The sequence below is a fragment of the Podarcis muralis genome, chromosome 11 (genome assembly GCF_964188315.1).
Source record: "Podarcis muralis chromosome 11, rPodMur119.hap1.1, whole genome shotgun sequence".
Classification (NCBI taxonomy): domain Eukaryota; kingdom Metazoa; phylum Chordata; class Lepidosauria; order Squamata; family Lacertidae; genus Podarcis; species Podarcis muralis.
Genome location: NC_135665.1, coordinates 24,864,024 through 24,887,101, shown reverse-complemented (window position 1 = coordinate 24,887,101; position 23,078 = coordinate 24,864,024). Strand labels below are relative to the sequence as shown.

The 23,078-nt window shown below is 43.5% G+C and overlaps 1 protein-coding gene across 1 annotated transcript in view; it reads right to left on the bottom strand.

Annotated features, from left to right (window-relative positions):
* Positions 1 to 23,078, bottom strand: part of TMEM232 (transmembrane protein 232) — a 153,345-nt gene that overhangs the window by 12,620 nt on the left and 117,647 nt on the right. The gene's annotated exons all lie outside the window — the stretch shown is intronic.

Genomic DNA, 23,078 nt, shown 5'->3' with positions numbered 1-23,078 from the left:
GGACCTCTCCTGCCTTCAAAAGCCGTCCGGGATAGCGGGAAGCGCTTCCCTGCTACCCCGGACTGCTTTTAAAATGCTGGCGGTGGGGAGCAAAGCCTTTCGGCCCCCGCCAGCCTTCCTGGACCTCTTCTGAAGGCCGGAGGGGGGGGGAAAGGCTTTGCTCCCCACCGCTAGTATTTAAAAGAGGTCCCCGGAGATTTCCCTATGGGCTTTCGTCTTGCGAAGCAAGCCCATAGGGAAATTCGTTTTGCGAAGCGCCTCCAAAACGGAAAACCCTTTCGTCTAGCGGGTTTCCCGTCTTGCGAGGCGTTCGTCTTGCGGGGTACCACTGTATTTAAGGCCTTTCCGGAAGGTCAGCTTTTACACTTCTGAGTGAAAACTGCTTAGAGTTGTCCCGCAGAAGATTTAAATCTGACTTAGGTTTCCACAGCTTTACACTGTTCCATGTAGTTCTTGGTTGCTATGTTCAGGTTTTTTAAAAGCCGTTCTACTCTATTATCACTTATTTATTTCAGCAGTTATGCTTGGCTCTATAATTACGCTGAGTGCAGGTTATAATTATAATCATAAAGATCATTAGATGCTGCAGCTTTGTGACTAAAATAAATCACATGCGCATGGTAGGTGTATTCCGGAAGCCTTCTCCTGCCAAACATGTGCGAGGTGTTTAATTTTCAAAGGGGAAAGGGGGAAAAACCTTAAACTGCATCTCTGACCTATGCATTTCTACTCTGAAGTAAGCTCAGTGGGGCTCACTCCCATGAAAGTGCTTACAGGACTACAAACTTAAACATCAAAACCAGAAAAACTAAAGAAGAGATTCAGACAAATAAACCAGCATGCAGGGCAAGCAAAAAGGTTCTGTGTCGTCATATGGACCTCCTCAGGCAGTGTCAGGGGACTGCCATCGGAAAAGGGGAGGGAGGCAGGGGGGCCATTGGGATAGAGAGAGCCTCCGAAACTCCTGAGCAGCAGTTCCTCTTCCAGAGGTGGGGAAAGCCACACCTCCAGTGGAGAAGAGAGAGAAGGGGCCAGCCAAGAGAGGAAAGGGCTCGAGGATGCTGCTGAGAACCCCAGTGCCTCACCTCGCCAGGCTGGCCAGGAGGGACGCACGCCAATTCTGTCGCCCAGCTTGCGCAGAGGGGTGAAACGCAAGGAGGGGAGGAGGAGGCTTGGGGTGCCAAAGTTCTTATGTTGGGGGAAAAGCTGGAAGGGGCCACTCCCGGATTCTGCAAGTGACTGAGACGGACATGAACTTGGTATATCTGCACTGTAAATAGTTTGCACAATAAAACCTGTAAAAGCCAGGTCGGAGTCCCCTCTGGTTACTCACGAGCAACCACCACCAGCATCTGACAGGCAGGAACTTCCAGAAAGCAGGTGCCATCACTGAGAAAGCCCTCTCATCTGTTCCCACCAGCCATGCCTCCGAATGGAGCGCAGTACACTTTAGGTCTCTCTTTATTTTCTCAGTGGACAAGCACAATAATATGGGATGAGACCATGCTTCAGCTCAGGAGTTGGGAACCTTTTTCATCTTAAGGACTGCAAACCTTCCTGGAGAAACGTGGGCCACATACCAGTGGTGGGTCATACCAGAAGCAAAAGCAAACAGTGCAACCAACATGCCTCTTACCTTTGTATAGTAAGCTACATGCCAGTCACACACACAAGCCAGAGGTTTCTGCACATACACACCATCTAGGCAAGCAAGCAACATCACCACACATTCCAGCGGGGCAAAAGCTTAATAATAATAATAATAATAATAATAATAATAATAATAATATATTATTTATACCCCCAGCCACTCTGGGCAGCTTCCAACCGAATATTAAAAACACAATACAGCATTCAACACTGAAAACATCCCTAAACAGGGCTGCCTTCAGATGTCTTTTAAAAGTAAGATAATTGCTTATTGCCTTGACATCTGACAGGAGGGCGTTCCACAGGGCCGGTGCCACTACCGAGAAGGCCCTCTGCCTGGTTCCCTGTAACCTCACTTCTCACAGTGATTTATATCCCACCTTTGCCCCAAGGTGGCATATATAGTTCTCTTTCTCCTTATTTTATCCTCACAACAACCCCATGAGGTAAGTTAAGCAGAGAGGCAATGACAGGCCCAAGGCCACCCAGGTAGCTTCATCGCTGAGCGGGGATTTGAATTCCTGATCTCCCAGGCCCTACTCCAATACGCTAACCAGTACACTATACTAGAGACAGTAAGGGACATGGCCAGAGAAGAGGGATAGGTTGGTCCTAAGGGCCTGAGAGAGAGGCTTGGGGGATTCCCCACCCCTGCTTTAGGCATCCTAGCCCCAGGTTGTTTGGGGCTTTAAAGGTAGGCCTTGCTCATCCTAGGGCAGGCATTCCCAGACTCAGCCCTCCAGATGTTTTGGGACTACAGTTCCCAGCATCCCTGACCACTGGTCCTGTTAGCTAGGGATGATGGGAGTTGTAGTCCCAAAACACCTGGAGTTTGGGGATGCCTGTCCTAGGGCTTTGTGCACAGATTACTTGTTTAATTTGCATGCAGAGCCCTGGGGAGAGGCATCACTGCTTCATCATGTCCATTTTGAAGGGGGAGCCATTTTATTGTATCTTTTATTTACTGAGTTTGCATTGCACTTTACCCCTCCATGTGTGACAGCAAGATTATAATGATGAAAGCAAAGTAGTTACAGCTGCCAGCCCACTGAGGACACTTTCATGCCAGTATGGTTCCCCTTTATCACATACATAGCACAACAGGACAAGGACCTATTCCCACCCCCAACTGCATATGAATCGATATGGCTAATCTGACCCAACAACCTAACCCCGCCCCCTCAACACATATAAACAAGTCACACTGCAATCAACTGAATGCAACCAACCAAGCTTGGGACCCCCCAATCTCTCGCATGATCAATAAAAATAAAGAAATACCAGTACTGTTATGTACTGAAGTTCTCACCCTGGGCCAGCAGGGGGATACTGTAGATAGTTTTCACTCAGGTCCACGTCAGTTATTTTAGGCGGGAAACCCTGGGTTGTTGTTGCTACAATGTTGACAGCCGGCTGCCTATAAAAGCAGGCCGGCTGAGTTGTTTGCTGTTCAGTTCTGTTCCAGCTTACAAAATAAAGAGCTGCTTTGGAGAAATCGCTGTGTCGTCTGCCATGTCTACCCACTATTTAACAGGTACATAAACAAAGGATCTACCCACATGATGCTGACACAGACCCTACACTAATAACAGGCAATAGGACAAAATAACAATATGTCCATCTCTCTCCCTGCCACTCTTCCCCCAACTGCAAGATGTCTTTGACAAAAGTGTCTCTCGCTTTATGTAAACAGACTGTGAAAAAGGCTGTGAATTAAAAGTGGAGACAATAGATACCTTTCCCTGTTTATCTGTTTGTTTTGTAACACAAAACAGTTCCATAAAAACTATTTTAACACACACACAAAAAGAAAAGAAATCCAAAAGGCTCTGCAGGAAAAAGCTTTTGAATTTTGTCTATTTTCTTCAACATTCCAGTAAAACCTTTCTTACAGAAGGAGAAGCACTGGAATTAAAACCTAACCCAAGACTTGTCTCATGTATGGCATCTGATCTTGGCAGCGTTTCAGAGTTTTTGACTACTTGGTTGGTTAAATTCCTTTCAGCCTCTTAGTTCGTGTCAGCTCCCTCTGAATTTTGTGCAATATCATTTCGGCAGGAGAAGCCATCTAAATCGCTTAGCTTTTCCTTGGCATTGATTTTGCGGCACCTGGAGTGCAATCGGTAGTTTGCTAAGTGTGCACACAAAAATAGCTTCGAATTGATTTAAAGTGAGACTGGCAAGCACAAACTGATCCAGTACATCACGACCCATGCATGGAACTAGGTGAGAACTGCAGTATTTCAAGTGAAGCAAAAAGAAAAAAGAAAAGAAAAAGGCTTTGTGTCTCCAGTCAAATCCTCTTCTGGAGTTGCCATTTTAAACAATCCATAAACTTTTGCTTGGTGTTGTAAGTGCACTACTATCACGGATCAACACAAGGGATAAACAACCTCCACTTCTATGCTACACTTTCTGAGCCTTCCTTATGGAGGGCTTTTCTCCTATCCAAGGCTTAGAATAGGCAGAGCCTATCCTTGACCACTAGGGCTGGGTCCTATGATGGCTATCCCTGACCTAGAAGGAGAAGGTGCTACAGCTTCCTCTCATTCCTCACTAAACCTCCGACTTCCTCTCATTCCTCTATCCAGCTTTTGGGGTTTTTTGTACAAAAAAAAAAAAAAAAGTTATGCAGGCTAAATCTAGTACTGTTTCTCAATGCTGAAAAAGTAGGAAAGCTGTGCAATATTCAAGAAAATCCAGTCAATACCAAATCATTTGTTTTAGGAGAATAGTATAATATAGAAATTGAAACTATAATCATAATTATTCTAAATACTGGTTACTGTCATGCCATGGCTAAACTAGGGGCACCTCAACATTGCAGGCTCCATGTTTCCGTCTCCTGTTCAAACAAACACAGTAGCACCAGGTCTGAACTGAAACAGTCCCCTTGTTGAGTCAGCTGGGTTACTTTCTCAGGTCTCAATGGATGACTTTAGCCCACCAGCCAAGCCACCTCTTCACCTTACATTTCCTTAAACCTTGGGCTTCACAGCATCTGATCTTTTGTAACTTTGAACCCTTTCTTCCTGCTAATGGTTCACACCTGGGATTTAACCATTGCTGTGAGTCGCCTTGCTACCTTCAACTCTTGGTTTGGGCTCCAAAAGCTGATGCCTTCACATTCCTCCTCAGAAGATTGCCATTCTTCTTCCTCACGAACCCCAGTTGCCTTATATCCCAGACCCATAGACTCCCCTTCTCCCCAACACTTCCTCATTCTGTGGTTCCAATTCCTCATCTGGTCTGAGCCCACCAGAACTTCTTGTCTACCAACTTTCCTCTGGTTTAAATGCATTCCAAGGCTGCTATGTTAAATAAAGAAGTTTAATAAAAATAAACCATTGTGCTTGAATGCATTGTACTTAAAATGCTATGCAGAGAGCTTTGCATCGGACAGGAGGTCTGTCTATAGCAAATGCAGCGAGATGAAGTTGAATGTTTATGTTCAGGTTAACTGACTTCTCCCAGTAACCCAAGCAGAGATCTCTCTTAGCATGACATGAAAGCTGAGAACTCATTGTCTTTGTTGGTCATCGAAGCTCAGTGATGATGAACAAGCAAGATGCTTACATAGGATTTCTCTCTAGACCTAGAGAGAAAAGTCACTGAATTGTATTACTGAACTTAAAGAAGAAGAGACTGCACTACTTGTTGTTTAAGAGCAATGTGTCACTGTACTTAGTATTTTGTAACCTTTACTTATAACTGTTTTAAGACTGTTCTGCAGTAAAGCTTTGAAACTCGATTCTTGTGGTGGCGCTCAAATTCATTTCTGCTCTGCACAAAGTCTAGATCAGGGATTCCTTTCACAGCAACTGTGAACATCAGCAAAAGACTCTTGCACATCCCTATTGTTTGCAACTAGTTCTGTTTTCTTTCTGTTCCTTGTTACACTTTGTTTTCTTAGATAGGCTTTGAGCTTTGTTTTTGTCAAATATATTTGTTGTTCTTTCATACTGGAATCTTTCTAACGATCTCAATTCGACACCATCAACTAGTATATTTTATGCTTCTAGTTTCTGGATTCAGATACTTGATTGTTTCATCTGGGCTTGTGCCTGCAGATTAATGCTTCCCTGAGCCCATCGTGATTGCTTGTTGTAGCTGAATTTCACTGTATGAAAGGGTTTTTTCCCCCTTCTTAATACCAAGAGATGTGCTGAATTGTAATTTTTTAATTTCAAGGAAGGATTTGATATTGACTTCCTGCTAGGCTGGTAATTGAAGTCATTTTATTTATGTTGAAAGTGTCAGATAATAACTCCTTCAATCTGTACTACGGCACTATGCACACACAGTATGAGGCTAATGTACATTAAACAATATGGGGGTGATGAGGCTTGACATCGCCTAATGTAAAGTGATGCATGCCTCACTACTAATATTGCATTTTTAAAATAAATAAATAAATTACAGTTTGCTTTTAATGGACAGGAGCAGATAGCTGTAACCCATGGCATTTTTGTCACTAAACCTTGCATAAAACAGCCCATAAGTAATAAGCTGCTGAAGCATTGCTAACTTTTCTGCAATTTCCCACACGGTCTACCACTGGGAAATGTTATTTAGGTCACAATACCTGATACCAGCGCTGTCATGTTTACCTCAGCCTTAATTGCAGGTTCAATTGTTTCCCAGCTGCATCTTAGCTGTTATGGGACTCTGGTTAGCGGAAGGCTTTCACTATACAGAAGTGCCTTGCAGAGGTTTCTGCCTATTTGAGAATGGGCTGGGCCTATGCACTGTCAGTGAAAGACCTTTACAAACGTATATTGATCTTTTGCTGTTAAGTCCTTGTTATCCAGTATCTTGCAACCAGGGGTGGAGTAAGGGGGGAGCGGTGGGTTCAGGCCGCCCCAAGTGTCAGCACTGAGGGGGGTGACAAAATGCCAGGCGGCACTCACTCTGGGGCCTGCAACGCGCCCAAGCCATGTGTCTCCCCTGCCCAAACTGTCTGCCTGCTGCCTCCCCCCCAGCTGTAGGGTGGCTGAGTGGGAGGAGGCAGGCATACTACAGAGGCCCTGTGGTGTACCCCGTCTCTATGGGTGGCTCACCCCACCCTCGCCCTGTCCCTATGGGCAACTCACGCCGTCCCTGGGCACGCTGCCCCAGGCACCTGAGCAGCCTCCTCCACCACTGTTTGCACTCTTCCTTCTAAAATAAAGGTAAAGGGACCCCTGACCATTAGGTCCAGTCATGACCGACTCTGGGGTTGCGGCGCTCATCTCGCTTTATTGGCCGAGGGAGCCAGCGTACAGCTTCCGGGTCATGTGGCCAGCATGACTAAGCCGCTTCTGGCGAACCAGAGCAGCGCATGGAAACGCCATTTACCTTCCCGCTGGAGCGGTACCTATTTATCTACTTGCACTTTGATGTGCTTTCAGACTGCTAGATTGGCAGGAGCTGGGACCAAGCAACGGGAGCTCACCCCGTCGCGGGGATTCAAACCGCTGACCTTCTGATTGGCAAGTCCTAGGCTCTGTGGTTTAACCCACAGCGCCACCCACGTCCCATCCTTCTAATATAGTGGCTTCTATTATTTATTTGTCGTCTAGACAGCCTAGGCACCTCCATACACATTGCCCAGGCTTGCTCCCCAGGGAGGTTACTTAGGTGCTGCTAACACAGCGACTTCACCCCCAGAAGCACACTCCATTGTGTCTTAAGACAGACAGATGCCAACACTTTTATGTTTGTTACAGACTGTGAAAAAACAGGACAGTAACTTCAATGGAAAGCATCAGAACAACTTTAAAATATTTATTGTATTCACAGTGTGATCTCTATTCAGCCAACATATTTCAACTTCTTAGTTTAACGATGTTAAATTCAAATGGATTTTTAGCGTTTTAAATCTTTAAGTGCACTTTGCTGAACTTTTGCTGACTGATGGCAGGTTTGGACCTTTTCAGCCTGAATTTTCTATATGTGTGGCACTAAGCAATTCCCTATGTACAGCCTGGTCCAGAAAAAGCTACAGTGTGATTATTCTGAACAAGTACAGTACCTCAATTCTTAAATGTACCAAATCCATTTACAGTAGTTCAATGGAACTAAAACTGAACTGCTACATTTTCCAAGTTTCAAATGTATTGATTTCAATAGGACTTTTCACAGGATTTTTCCCATTTGACAAAATGCCGATACACCATACTCCCACAGCATTCATTTCCTAATTTCTTAGTACAAATATAAAGGATTTTCAAGGGCATGCAGATATTGTAGACAAACAGTTTGCAGCCCCCTAGAGGAAAATTGTTCTGATATGCTTTGTCTATTCAGTTTTACCCAGTAGAATACAGGATCCTTCCCATTCCTTTGCAAACTGTGAGTAGCTGCTGCTACAGAGAATGTGAAATACAAGAATTTGTATTTTCAATTGTTGCTTCATAGATCAAGAAGCTCCCATTACCAGTTTAGGGATATGTGATCTGTTTTGTTCTTACAGTTATTTCCCCTGAGCAGCAGGTTGGTGATTTACTGATGGCTGGAGAGAATCAATTCTCAGGGTCTTGCACTCACTTTAGAGAAGACCGTCCTTATCAAAATGGTATTCTCCCTTTCTGCAAAACCATTTAATCTTTCTTGACATGAAAACATAGATATTTAGCCTTCCGTGGCCCCTAACAAGTGTGTTCACATCTTACGGTCCAGTGCTATCCTCACATTACACTACCTAGACAAGGTCAAGGATAGGGCTGCAGTTAGCATATGTCCAAATAATATTGGGGTGGTGAAGCTAAGACTACGATGGTTTCATTATACCAATAAAACTTTAAGTCAACTGCTAACACTATGGTGGCATCAATATAACAATTGCACTCATGTTGGCATAACTGATAAGGCTATCAATGGATGCTACCTAAGATGACTTCATCAGAGGCCTTTTCTTGTGCGCCCCAGCCAAGGGAAACATAGCAGGTTGGCGGAGAGTGGTGAGATTTCAATGTTGGGGCCTAGACTTTGGAATGCCCTTCCCAGAAAAGCTCACATGCCATCTTCCTTGATGCCATTTCTGTGGCAAGCAAAGACCTATTTGTTTTCTCAGTTTTATCTCTGCTATGGTATTTCACATTTTAGAATGCTCACCGTCTCCCAGTTGGGTGTCAACTGCAGATCATCACTGTCCGCCTCCTTTCTGGCAGCTGGACCCCATGGTTGCTGGCTGATGGGGAATTCCCCTGGCTGTCACGGCCGTGGGGGCGTGACTGCCTGGCCAGTAAGCTGGGTTCAAATGGGCCAATCAGAGCCCAAGTTATGGGGAAATTTCTTACTGGCCAGCCAGGCAAGAACACATAAAAGGCTGACTGCATGTGGCCTTTGCAGTGCAGTCAGCCGAAGATCAACAATTTTGTTGGTATTTGTCTAGTTAAAGAACAAACTCACTCTCTCTTATGTTTAAAAAAATTTACAGATTTGCAATGCATTTCAATGAAGAAACAGATTTGCCCCTTAAATATAAAGCAGAAAGTGAACGTACTACTCCCACAAATAATTAGGTATCAAATTAAGTAGGTGGGGATGATGAAGAAACTCATACTTAAAAACATGATGAATGGTTCGTCACTAAGGAATACAATTAGCTGATGCAGATTTTATTCCAAGAATTGTTCCGATTAATGGGCTAAACTGTGATAAACAAATGCTTATACAATAACCACATTTTCGGCTTTGTTGGGCAGGAATAATAAGTAATCGTGCTGCATAATAACAAAAGGTGCAGCTCAAGAAACACTGGGACTCTTTAAGCTCCTCTGATGCAAACGGGGCTTGCAATGAACAGGAACTGGGCTATATCATGCCTTGATAGGTTGTAACTTCCTGCTGCAATCCTTTGCTTGTGAGTAGAAGTTAGGTGCGTATTCTTGCCAAATTCTAAAAATATGCCTGCATGTATGTTGTAAAAAATGTAAGAAAAATCACATACAGTGGTGCCCCGCAAGACGAATGCCTCACAAGACGAAAAACTCGCTAGACGAAAGGGTTTTCCGTTTTTTGAGTCGTTCCGTAAGACAAATTTCCCTATGGGCTTGCTTTGCAAGACGAAACGTCTTGCGAGTTCTTGCGAGTTTGTTTCCTTTTTCTTAAAGCCGCTAAGCCGTTAATAGCCGCTAAGCCGCTAATAGCCGCTAAGATGCTAATAGCCGTGTGTCAGGGAACTGCCATCGGAAGGACAGGAGGTGGAAGGGCTCACTGTGGTTGAGAGAGACTTAGCAGCTGAAGAGGGAACCAGCAGGGGGAGAGAAGGAGCTCCAAGGGAAAGTGAGTCGGAGGGATGGCTCAGAGACACTTCCAGCGAAAACAGTGGGGAGGTTTCAGGACCTCCTATAGGGACACCCACTCCTCGCCGGAAACTGTCGCGCTGAGAGTCCAGAAGACGTGTTTCCGTTAAGGAGCTTTTATGCTGGAAGAGATTCCGTAAGCGCCCACTGTCGGATTCTGCTAGCGACTGACGGAGCCATGCTGGAGGGGCTCCGTCATAGGCAGAGGTTTGCGGACTTGAACAAACTCTGAGGGACTTGCATTTTACGCACAAGCAGCTCATCATCCCATCACACCGTGCTTCACAAGACGAGAAAACCGCAAGACGAAGAGACTCGCGGAACGGATTCATTTCGTCTTGCGAGGCACCACTGTATGACAAAGAGAGGGGCTTTAAAACTACACTGCAGTGTCTTCAACATTAAAAACCCTCATAAAAAAATCAAATGTTTTCACTTCTATCTACACATCTGTGCTTATTTCAGGATATAATTTAGCTTTATACTGCAGCAAACTGGGATCCACCATACATTATTTGTACTTCTTGTTTTTCTGCTGAAAACTTCCACAGGTAAGATATCCACAATGCTATTTAATATGTACATGAAGCTGCTGGAAGTGGTCATTAGGAGTTTTGGGATAAGATGCCACCAGCTCTGTTTCTCCATAGCACCTGAGTCGGGAGAATCTGGGCAGACCCTGAACTGTTGCCTGGGCACAGCGGTGGGATGGATGAGGGAAAGTACTCTGAGCTTGAATCTTGGCAAGGCAGAGGCACTGTGAGAGAGTGGTCGCCATGTCCAAGAATTTAGACACTGGAGACTCAGATAGCCTCAGGGGCTAAAAGTGCCTTTTACCTGCTTATTTTCTTGCTTTGATTAAAGGATATGGAAACCAAACCTTATGAGGAATGAATGGTTGAGAGAACTGGGTATGTTTAGCCTAGAAAAGAGGAGACTTGAGAGGAGATATGATCTTCAAATATCTCAAGGGCTGTCACATGGAGGATGGAGCTAGCTTGTTTTCTCCTGCTACAATGTGTAGGATCCGAAGTAATGACCTCAAGTTACATGAAAGAAGATTCCGACTAAACATCAGGAAGAACTTTCTGACAGCAAGAGCTGTTTTGACAGTGGAACAGCCTCCCACTAGATGTGATGGACTCTCCTTCCTCGGAAGTTTTTAAGCAGAGTTTGGGTGGCCACCTGTCATGCATGATCTATTGCAGGGGTTTGGATTCAACAATTCTATGATTCTATGATTCTAAGCTGGGGTCACTTAAAACCTGCAAATGTTCCAGGGCGAAAGCCAGATTTGGGAGCCAAGCTAGCACATGCTATGGTCATTCCATTCCATTTTCCCTGGCACAGTTGTTGCTTCATGGTAAAGGTTCTTCTTCACAATTCAAGAGCAGTACAAATATTGTCGCTATCTTCCAAGGAGCAAAGAATAAAGAAGCAGGGACCCATTTGCAAGTCTAAAGAGATCCGAACAGCAATTGCTACCCACTTTATATTGCTTTTGGACATCTTCCTTTCAAAAACTTCTTGAAAAATGGATATCCGAGTTTTTCTACATTAATGTCATTGTCATGCACTATTCACTTAAGTATATATTTGTATCTAAATCCTATGACTACTCACGAGCGGCCTCACTAGTATCCAAGGGTTTATTTGCAAATGAGTAATTTCTGGCTTGCTTTAAACAGTATGTGCTTTTCTCTTTTAGAGACAGAATAATCTTTTGGGGGGGGTGTCACAGAAACTGGCTAAAAAACAAGCATACCAAAAAGCATGCTTTCATTTCCTTGGGGATAGATTTTCCAATGCAAAAATGACACTTTAGGCTGCAATTCTTTAACCATTTACATGGGAGTAAGCAGCAGCGAACACACTGAAGGACTGCACTGTTAAAACGACTAGCTCTATTTGTAAATCGATGGAAATTGCTGCTTAAATTGTCCCCGTTCCACCATTTCTTTCAAAGCCAGTCTTTGTATCAATGGACATTTATATATCTCCCACTGAACTTTACACAGACTGCAGTCATTGAGATAATGATTGCACCCTTGAATTAAAATCTAGAGCAGCCTTCCCTAACATGGCGCCATCCAGATGTTTTAGACGACAACTCCCATCAAGCCCAGACAGCATCACTGTGCCTATAAAGCTGGCATCTGACACCCACTTACCTAGGATAAAGGTCCACTGTACTCAATAGGCCTTACTTCTGAGTATGCATGTATAGAATCCCGCTAAAAACCTCTGAAGGCAGATGATTATAAATGCAAATACATCTACACAGAATATGGACACGCCAAACAAATGACAGAGATTGACACTGTATCCTGTGATGGTTTTTATTCGTCTCCCCCACAACCACCTGTCCAGATAATGAACATTCACAAAAGCCCAGTAAGTCCTGGAACACAATCACATAATAGTTGAGTTGGAAGGGACCGAGGATCATCTAATCCAACCCAACGTGGGACTCAAATACACAACCCTGAGATTAAGAGTCTCATGTTCTGCTATCTGAGCTATCCCTGAACATGCTGAAGCTGCAACTATTATATAATACATAAAATCAGAGTGAGATTAAACATTCTATTAAGAATTCTTAATTTCTACAGTTAGGGTGGGGGCGGGCGGGTCAGGCAGCATTTTGTGGGGTGAAGGCAGGAGTATTACTGGGGGTGCTTCAAGACAGTGGAAGGAATTCAGCGTTGCACTAAGGCAATTGCCAATTCAGCTTGCCAGGTGGAATGATCCCCCTTCTCCTCCCGCCATGTGCTGTTCTAGGGGTTCCCCCAACCCTTCTTCAATTTCAGGAGCGGGAAGAAAGCCCCATTGCAGAAGCCAGAAGCCTCTTTCCAGGGCTTCCGCTGACACAATTCATTTGTTGAATCCTGCCCAGTGTTTATTGCGGGATGGGGGACTCCGTATGCTTGCAAATTATCTGAAGTATCCACAACATGTTGGCATCGCCATCCCTTATCTCTCCTTCAACCCCATTTAATCCAAATTTATCGTTTTCGGGGGGGGGGGATCTGGTAAGTTGAGGAGAGGGGGGAGGAACTGTTGCCAAGGATCTGTTTGCAATATCTGGAAAACCTATTTACAACCTTCAACTTCTATCTGGAACCTTCTGAAGATTGTCCTTCTGTGAAATGTTGAGGTCATAGAACTATTTGATTGTTACTTTACCTTTTCTTGGAGGGTCAAAACTTATACTAAATTAAGTGTGAGCACATTTAAGGTTTCTGGGTAATTAGTTCTTCCCCCTCCCCCTCCCCCCCAAAAGGCAGCAATGAGGGGGAACAGGACTAGGAATGTGGTGTTTGTGGAAGGGCCACAACCATTTCCTCCCACACCACAGCTCCAGTGCTATTTTTCTAGAAAAAGAGGTGCCGGAATTCACCATGAGCACCTCCCTTATTCTCTTATAATGGCAATGACACCCACATGAGAGGTGCTGGAACTGATTTCCAGTGAGTTCCGGTGGGGGAAAAGCCCTGCACAGCCCCATCAAAAAATCCCCTCAAAGCTGCTCCTTGCCCCAGGTGAAAGCAGCCAGGGTTCCATGTCTTGTTGGCCACTAGAATGCCAAGCAAAGTAAGAAGAGATAGTACCATGCAACAAGTATGTTTCCAGTACACCTATGCAACCTTGGGGTTGCAGGACCTCTTAGCCAAAAGGTTGCCTAGATGCCCTAAAAACAACACCAGCACAATTTCCAGAGTTGAACCAAGCCACCAGTGCAAGATCAGCAGCTGTTGTACTGCATTCGTACAGACAGAATCCTTGCACCTGATCCACAGTGCTTCATCAATGAATCACAAAGGATAGATAGATAGATAGATAGATGACAGATGATAGATGACAGATGATAGATGATTGATAGATAGATAGATATAGATATAGATATAGATATAGATATAGATATAGATATAGATATAGATATAGATATAGATATAGACATAGACATAGACATAGATATAGATATAGATATAGATATAGATATAGATATAGATATAGATATAGATAGATAGATGATAGATAGATAGATAGATAGATATGGATGATAGATAGATGATAGAAAGATACTATTCCATAGGCAATTAAATTACACATGATGCACAAATGAGCCGATAGATAATTTGTCACGTTTGGGGGAGTATGTATCCAATAACTCCATTCTTCCTATCCACCCCCCTTTGATGCCTTTAACATTCCCTTCATGAACTGTTTTCAAACTTTCCTATAATAGAATTTGCTTTTCCTCTACCAGGCAGGTGCTAACATGGTCTTCAAAAATGCCATTAAACAGATACAATTGAAATTCACAGTCTTGCTTTCAAACAACCCTATTTGAATGCAGCACCCACCCTTTCCTCTTCCTCCTTAGACAAATCTTCCTATTGCTGTAATTTAAAAAGTCTCCTTGCAGACACAAAAATGGAATTTTGCATTCTGTTTTGAAGCAAGGCACAGAATTAATTATTCTGTGCTCAGATTAAAATGTCTTTATTTACACAATTTATGGGACGTGGCAGAGACTATAAAGATCTTGGCGTAATGTAAGATTTGGAGAACACATTTCACACTCTGTTGTTTATTCATGCTACACTTCCACCGAATGTGAAATAAAACACCATTCAAACTGGCAAAAACAACAACACCCCAATGCTAGATTCTCTCCCCCCCCCCCCCATGTAAGTACCGTAACTTACTTTATAAAACTGCATCACAGGCTGTATCCAAATGAATTATTATTGCGTGGACAGGGGGAGCCCCCCAAAACCCTGGGCGGCCCCCGTGTGGAATAACAACTCAAGACAACGTGCTATGGGATTAAAATTGGCCACAGCTTTATTATGTTTCAGATGTGGGTAGACCTTGGCTCAGGCATTGGGCATTTATCCCTCCCAGTCCCCCACCAGGGATCTGGGGAACATCAGGGTTATCCAGAGTGTGGGGTGGGTGGGCTGGCTCTGGAGAACATATGCTCAAGCAGAGAGAGCCCACCCCCATTACGCCACTGTCGCAGGGGAGAGCAATGACAACCTCTCAGCGTACGGCCAAAGCCTCCCCTCAAAACAACCCCTTTAACGGGGAACCCTGGTATCGCCGCCGCAAAGAGAAGGGGGGCATGAGTCATCGCTACATGTCCACCCCCAAAGAAAAGTTTAACCTGCAAAAGAAGTCTTAACTGAGGGTGGGTAGGGTGGAAGAAGCTCTGGAGCCAACTTATGATTCCCAGGTAAGATCCTCCCCCTATTGTGTGGGCAAGGTGGTCCCTCCCCCTACCTGGCCTGATCACCTTGGCAACGCCTCCCCAGGCAGGATTGGGCAACTGGCTGAGGTAGGCGGAGACCTCCAGGTATCCCACCTGGGGAAGGCGAAGCCAAGCCTGTGTTAATGGTGCCGCATAGGGTCCAGGGGGCTGCGCGCGACCACGCAAAGGGCGCCCCATTTAATGTGGGGAGCGGTCATTATTATTATTATTATTTTCTCACATTACAAAGCAGGAAGAAATAATATTTTCTAACTATAACATTTTCACACATTTGATTAAGAAATTATTTTTAGCAGAAGTATGTATTTTTTGTGGGGGGAAGGAGGTTGCCAATGATCTTATACAGTGGTACCTCAGGTTACATATGCTTCAGGTTGTATACGCTTAAGGTTACAGATTCCGCTAACCCAGAAATAGTGCTTCAGGTTAAGAACTTTGCTTCGGGATGAGAACAGAAATCGTGCTCTGGCGGTGCGGCGGCAGCAGGAGGCCCCATTAGCTAAAGTGGTGCTTCAGGTTAAGAACAGTTTCAGGTTAAGAACAGACCTCTGGAACGAATTAAGTACTTAACCCGAGGTACCACTATACTGAACTTCCTTTGGTATGCAAACATATTTGATTACAGAAGCTTGAACACTTGTGCATCTCTACCAGCAGAACCAGGACTATTAAAGATCATCAGCAACTGCTTTATTTCACATGCTTTTGAAGCAGAACATGCATTTCTCTGCTGCATGTAAATGATCTTTCAGAAGCGTGCAACAGAATAAATAGCATGAATTGCTATGGATCACCTGGTATCTTGTAAATAAACATAATAACCTGCGTAAGAGTATCTGTTAAAACTGTAATTTGTGAATATGAATGTATTGGAAGCAATATCTGAGCCCCTATTCTGTAAAATAGCTGTGAAACTATACAAATAATAGCCGCTGCCATGCATATAAAAAAACCAGGATAGGCAACTCTCTCCCTTGAACTGAGATCAAAAATACTAAAATATACCTGGTGGTTTCTGAGATCTTTTGAGCACAGTTCTTTTAAGGAAAGCTATACCTTTATTGACTTGTTCATTAACAGCAAGAAGGTATACAATGACGGACGGTACATCCACAAAAGCTAGCTGGCGGAGCAAGTAATCTGGTATTTTTTGCATACACTCTCACACAAATAGGCCTCTCCACTCTCCATCAAGGCAATAAGAGAGAGAGATGTTAGCACAACTCAAGGACATATTCCACCCAAACAAAAAAAAACCCTGAGGACAGCACAGAGCAGGACCAGTGAAGGCTGTCGCCTGGGAAGGTGAGAAGAAGAAGAAGAAGAAGAAGAAGAAGAAGAAGAAGAGGAGGAGGAGGAGGAGGAGGAGGAGGAGGAGGAGGAGGAGGAGGAGGAGGAGGAGGAGTTTGGATTTGATATCCCGCTTTATCACTACCCTAAGGAGTCTCAAAGCGGCTAACAATCTCCTTTTCCCTTCCTCCCACATAACAAACACTCTGTGAGGTGCATGGGGCTGAGAGACTTCAGAGAAGTGTGACTAGCCCAAGGTCACCCAGCAGCTGCATGTGGAGGAGTAGAGACGCGAACCCGGTTCACCAGATTACGAGTCTACCGCACTTAACTACTACACCACACTGGCTCTCATGCGAGATTCCTACAGATAAAAGAAAGACACCTACAGGCTGCATTAGTCCCCACCCAAACCCAACTCTGCTCTAGACCATCAAGCAACAAAAAGAGTACTGTGGCACCTTAAAGTTTAACCAATTTAATATGGCAATTCCTCTCCATCAGATGCATGAAATGTAACTCTAAACTGTATATATTTATATATACCATTTATATATGGTTGGGTAGTAGAATGGCAGGGAGTTAGGTCAGTGAGTAGATTTTATTGTACCTGGCATGGATTAAGACACTGCTTTGTAAACAAGAATTTACGAAAAAAATAGTTAATACTGTACAAAGTTTTCCTTTAAAAAAATTGTTTTCTCTCTTTTATCTCTCTGTGAAACAGCAGATTAGGGAGTCCTCGTTAGGCATATAATTTTACCACCACTACAACACAGTTTTGCTTCTTAGCTATCTATTTATATACACCTACTGTCTATTATCATCACTGTTATTGAATAGTTCATTATGATTAACTAAGACAGGTGCTTTAATTTTGTATATAAGAAGCCAGACGAATGCATTTAATACACCACCTTAGACCTCAGTTGCATGAGAAGATGGTTGTGCAATGCTTTCAGTTTGAACTAGAGACATAGCCTGAATTACCTTAATTGCACTGACCTTCTAAGACGTTTCTATTTGTAGTATGTGGTATTGTCACATCCATTCATGAATCTCCTATTTCAAAATATCCCAACACTGTAGATTGTAGGTTTATTTTACCTCAAGTGGTCTTTCAGGTAGAGTCATGACCTCAGATGATAAACTGGATTCCTAATTCATTAGGGTACAGGCAGTGCTTTTTTTCTAAAAAAAATGTTTAGGGGTACTCTCATTTTCCCACTCATATTGAAATATTGCCCCTCAATGAGGCCAAACTTAGATTCACAAAATATTTAGGGGTATGTGAAAAAACGTATTTATCATCATTTGAATTTATCAACAGCCAACTAGGGTTTAAATTTCTACTCAGCCATGAAGCTCACTCGGCCAATCTAGGTGAGTCATGATCTCTCGACTGGGTTGCTGTGATGGAGGAGCCACCCTGAGCTATTTAGATGAAGGATGGAACAAAATGAATTAAATCATATCAACATGCTGGCTTTCTAACAATGTATAGTTTAGATTATAAGATGGCCATGTTAAGAATGTTAGGATCGTCCTACTCACATGTAGAACCCTGGCAGAGACACATGCCTGACTGGCATGTTCTCTCCCTCCTGGTCGGTCATTCGGGAGCTTCAAAAGCTTTCTCCAGCCCGAACATCACAGCGACTAATACCAAGAGGCATTAGCACTCTTAGGAACCTGCAGAGTATTGGCAGTTCCCGTAACAAACTCAGTAGTACAGCATTTTGGCTAATCTACTTTCTTTACATATAATACACTCGGAGCATTTTGACTCAGCTCCTTCCTCTTTCTCATCGGACAGCAAAGAGAAAGAACAAAGGACAATAGTCCCACATCACGGAACACAGTAACACAAAACATCCTGTCTCCGTCACTTCACAATGAAAACATACACCGCCATGTGATAGAAAACAATCCCATGACTGCAATCATGGAGCAAGAATCCTAACAAAGAATTTACCATTAAAAGCAACTGTTAGTGTCAAGGATCTTCACAACTGTGTATGGAATGGATCCAAAGAGCCACAGAATTAATTCCTTGAGTGACGGGTGTTTTGGACACATGCTTCTCAAACAGTAACCCTCCATATAAATTTAATAGCCCCATAACTGTCATATGATGATGGAAAGTCCTGGCTGCCATGCTACTGTTGAAGACACAGTCATGAACCCTGACAGAAGAAAAGGTGACAACTCTATTCATAGGAGAATGAAGGGGGGGGGCTGCAGTTCTCTGGGACAACAGAATGTGCAGGAGGCAAGAGACAGAGAAGTCTTCTAGCATTTCAACAATGTTAACAATGGCAATAGGAATTTTCCTAGTATATCCATGGTCCTTTTAGGAAGGCTGCAAACAAGTATTTCAATCTGTGTATGATGTACTCAGAGCACACAAAAAACTGATTTTGCAACTCTAATTCGGTTAGGAGAAATTTTTACAGTGAAGTCATTTGTTACACTGTGAAAAACAATAATGGCATATGGTGAATTATTGACTATGATATGACAAAACAAGATGTGATCTGCAGATCTCAAGGTAATTAACATGGCTAAACAAAAAATCAGTAAAAATTGCTAAGCAGGGGGTTAAATTAATGACAATGGCGCCTTTGTAATTCAGCTCAACAGATCTGGCCTTAGAGAAATAATTTAATTTCTTTTTATCTAATTCATATCATCTGCAAATGAGACTTGCAGTATTTACCCAGTCTACAAAGATATTCACAGGATTAATTCGAAGAGCTGAGCCTGATTTATTGGGAGGGGTTCCATTAACAATTGCTTGTTCTTAATTTTCTGACATGTATGTACTAATCACAATTATTCTCTTTAGTCTTGTTGGCAAATAATCTTTAAAAGTCTTGGATATCTTGCACCACAATCTTAAACATATTTACCTGGAGGTAAATCTCATTACTGCAATGATACCACTTCCAGTTAACTTTGTTTAGGATGGCTGCCATGCAGCACGAATTTAAGCAAGTTTACTCAGAAATTAGTTCCACTAATTTAATCCTAGGTAAGTGTGCATAGAACTGCCCCCCTAGGCTACAATACCACACACCCACACACACACACACCCACACCCACACACACACACACACACACCTGGGTAAATAAAAAGATACCAAAGTCAACAGCTAAGCTTCTCTAGATAATATGATTTTGGTCTCACTTTTATCTTTAGTGCAAACATGCATAAGATTCACCCTTGATGATTAATTCACGAATATTTCTGCACATTTCTCTGTTTCTTAAGGGAGGGGGGCTTCATGCAGCTGCATAAGCATAAAGACTCACGATTTATTTTTTCCAATTAATATTGTGGATGGTTACTGAGGTAAATTCACTGCAGGAATAGGAACTCTGAGAAATTCAGCACCCTGCCATTGATTAAAATATACCTCTCACGAAAGTGAGAACCTTCATGATTACAGAATTTGAATCTGTCAGGATGAAGATGGGAAAAGATACAGAACTATCTGGGGAGAATGTGGAAAGGAGGGACTGCTGTGTACACACTATAAAGCATATTCAAAACATACTGTTTCTCTCAAAGAATTCTGGGCGCTGTGGTTTACCCCTCACAGAGTTACGACATCACAGCAAACCCTAACAATCTACCATGCTTTGTTGCAGGTATTTCTGCTTGCCTGGTGAAACAATCTCCTCTCTTATCCCCCCACATGCTATACTGGGTTTTTTTTCCTGCCCTCCCCCATCCCACAACCAATTTAGGAGGTATGAGGGTGGGGGAAGCCTGTTGTGATAGTGGAAGTCTTTGTGCAGGCTTCCACAAGTGGGACCAGTTAGTTGAATCCAGCCCTCAGAGGCAAAAGGTAAAAGGTAAAGGACCCCTGGACACTTAAGTCCAGTCAAAGGAAACTATAGGGTTGCAGCGCTCATCTGCTTTCAGGCTGAGGGAGCCAGTGTTTGTCCACAGACAGCTTTCCAGGTCATGCGGCCAGCATGACTAAACTGCTTCTGATGCAACGAGAAACCGTGACGGAAGCCAGAGCACACGGAAACGCCGTTTACCTTCCCAACGCAGCAGTACCTATTTATCTACTTGCAATGGCGTGCTTTTGAACTGCTAGGTTGGCAGGAGCTGGGACAGAGCAACAGGAGCTCAGCCCATCGCGGGAATTCGAAACGCAGACCTTCCAATCAGCAAGCCTAAGAGGCTCAGTGCTTTAGACCACAGCACCACCCACGTCCCACAGCCCAGCCCTCAGAGGCAGTATGCCCCTGAATGCCAGAATCAAAAGTTGGTCCAGTGTTGTTGCACTCAGATCCTGTTTTGGGGTCGCCCACAAACATCTGGGTGTCCCCTGTGAGAACAGACACTGGACTACATGAGCAACTGCCCTGATCCAGCTCCGAGCTGCAGAACAGCTACAGACAGCATAAGAAAGGAATCCTCCCACATGCTTTATAATTGGAAATTTGCACTAAGAACTTTGCAGCTATCAGTATATCTGTTTGGATTCCTTTGAGTTTCTTTCTTGTGAAGGCTGCTGGAAATAAGTGCACCCCCCCCCCCCCAAGAAAACACTTCAAACAGACAGCGGCCTTTGGGTAGAGTTGCCATTGGCATCAGTCCATCTGTCTTGGTAGACAATGGAAGGGTGCACCTTTGAGAGTGAAGTCAAACCATTGGAGAGTTACAGCGCCTGCTGTGGCTGTAGAGACCTATACAGAAGAGACGCTTTGTTGAAGCTAGGGCAGATGAAGACATCTGGTTGTGCTGCTACAGGTGCACCACGGTGATTCTTCTCTCCGTGCTCCTCCCAATGGTCATTCCTTCTCTGGTCACTGCTATGGACACACAACCTAACTGTCTCCAGGCACTGTGGTTATCTGCAAGGGATTTCCACATGGCAGGGTCGATGTTGCCAACCTTCATGTCTTGTTTGCAGACATATTTGGAGCACAGAGTTGGTCTGCCAACAGGCCTTGTGCCGGAAGTCAGCTCCCTATAGAGCATGTCCTTGGGGGATCCTGCCATCTTCCATTCTACGGTCATCTCCAAGCTAGTGTAGACATCACCAAGAAAGGAGTGTGGACATGCTGGGAATGCAGGCTTAGGACAGCACATCTGTATTTCAGACTCTGTCCTGCCATATGATGCCCAAAATCTTTCTGATGCAGCGCATGGGGAAGGCGTTGAGGCATTGCTCCTGGCAGATGGAAGCTGTTCACGATTCATTTCCATAAAACAGCATGTTCATCACACAAGCCTGGTAGACCTTCATCTTGGTATTGGTCATTAGCATCACATTCTTCCCATACCTTTTGGAGAGGTGAGCCAATGATGTAGCTGCCTTGCCAATACATTTGTTCAGCTCAGCATCAGTGGAGAGGTTGCTGATTATGGTGGAACCCAGGCAGACGAGTCTTTACAGAGTTTCCCTGGAGTGCACTGTCAAGCAGGGTACTTGCTATTGATCCTGAACTCTTTTAAAGAGAGTCATTTTAGCTAAGCATGGACTCTCCCTTCCTCTTTCTTTTTTCTTTTACACCCGCAATCAGCTCCTTTCCTCTCATATGTACTGTATCAGTGGATTAGCACTGGAAGGATTGTAAATAATACAACTATGCTAGTTATTATTGTTATTGCTACCCCGCTACTATGATAAATGAATATGTAGATTAGACAACATTTAGGCAAAGCCTGTTGCGAGATCAACTGTGTTTTGAGCTTTCCTGATGCAGGTTCTGATGTGAACTTAATTTGCTTCCACTGTGCTCTCTGTAATTGATCTGCCATAAAATACAAGACTCATAATCTTTCAGGGAGATTAAGATAAATGTAAATCACTAAAATATTCTTCTGCAAAAATATGAAATGTCAGCTCTAGCTGTATCTGTTGAGGATTAGCTCTAGCTCAGAATAAACAAAATATTATGGCCCTGGTTTAATTGATAGAGAAGTGTTCATTACTGAATGTGAATTTATTGCTACTGGCAAGCATCCATCTCCCTAATATTTATTTTAAAAACAACAACCTGACCCCTAATTACAGGTAAAATTCCAATCATACTGAAGTAAATGAGAATTAAGATATCACCTGGGCGGTGGCGGCGGGGGGGGTTTAAACCACCACCACCACCACCATCATCATCATCATCATCTTTTAAGAATTTACCCTGATCAGAGAAACTTACAAAGATCAGTCGGACAGTTCCCTGCCCTCAGGATTACAAAGCAAAGACCCAACAAAAAAAGAAAAGGACTGGGAGGGATGAAACATCCCAAAACACTAACTGCAAGGTTCTTGTAACAACCAGAATCTTGTAGCAAATACCCACTTTTCTGAAGAACAACACATGTAACAGGGAATCTTACTATTGACAATGCCACTCATACTGAAAGAATATCCTCCCTGAGGAAGTATACTAGAATACTTCCCTGTGGGTATTTAGAAAATGGTTTGGTTTTGTTTTTTAAGATAAGCAGCCTTTGGAGCCTGAAGATGTTTGCGTTTTGTAAAGATTTTTGTTGGGATCTGTGTGTTTGGTTTCTTTAAATCTACTTTATGTGAAGATGTTGATGA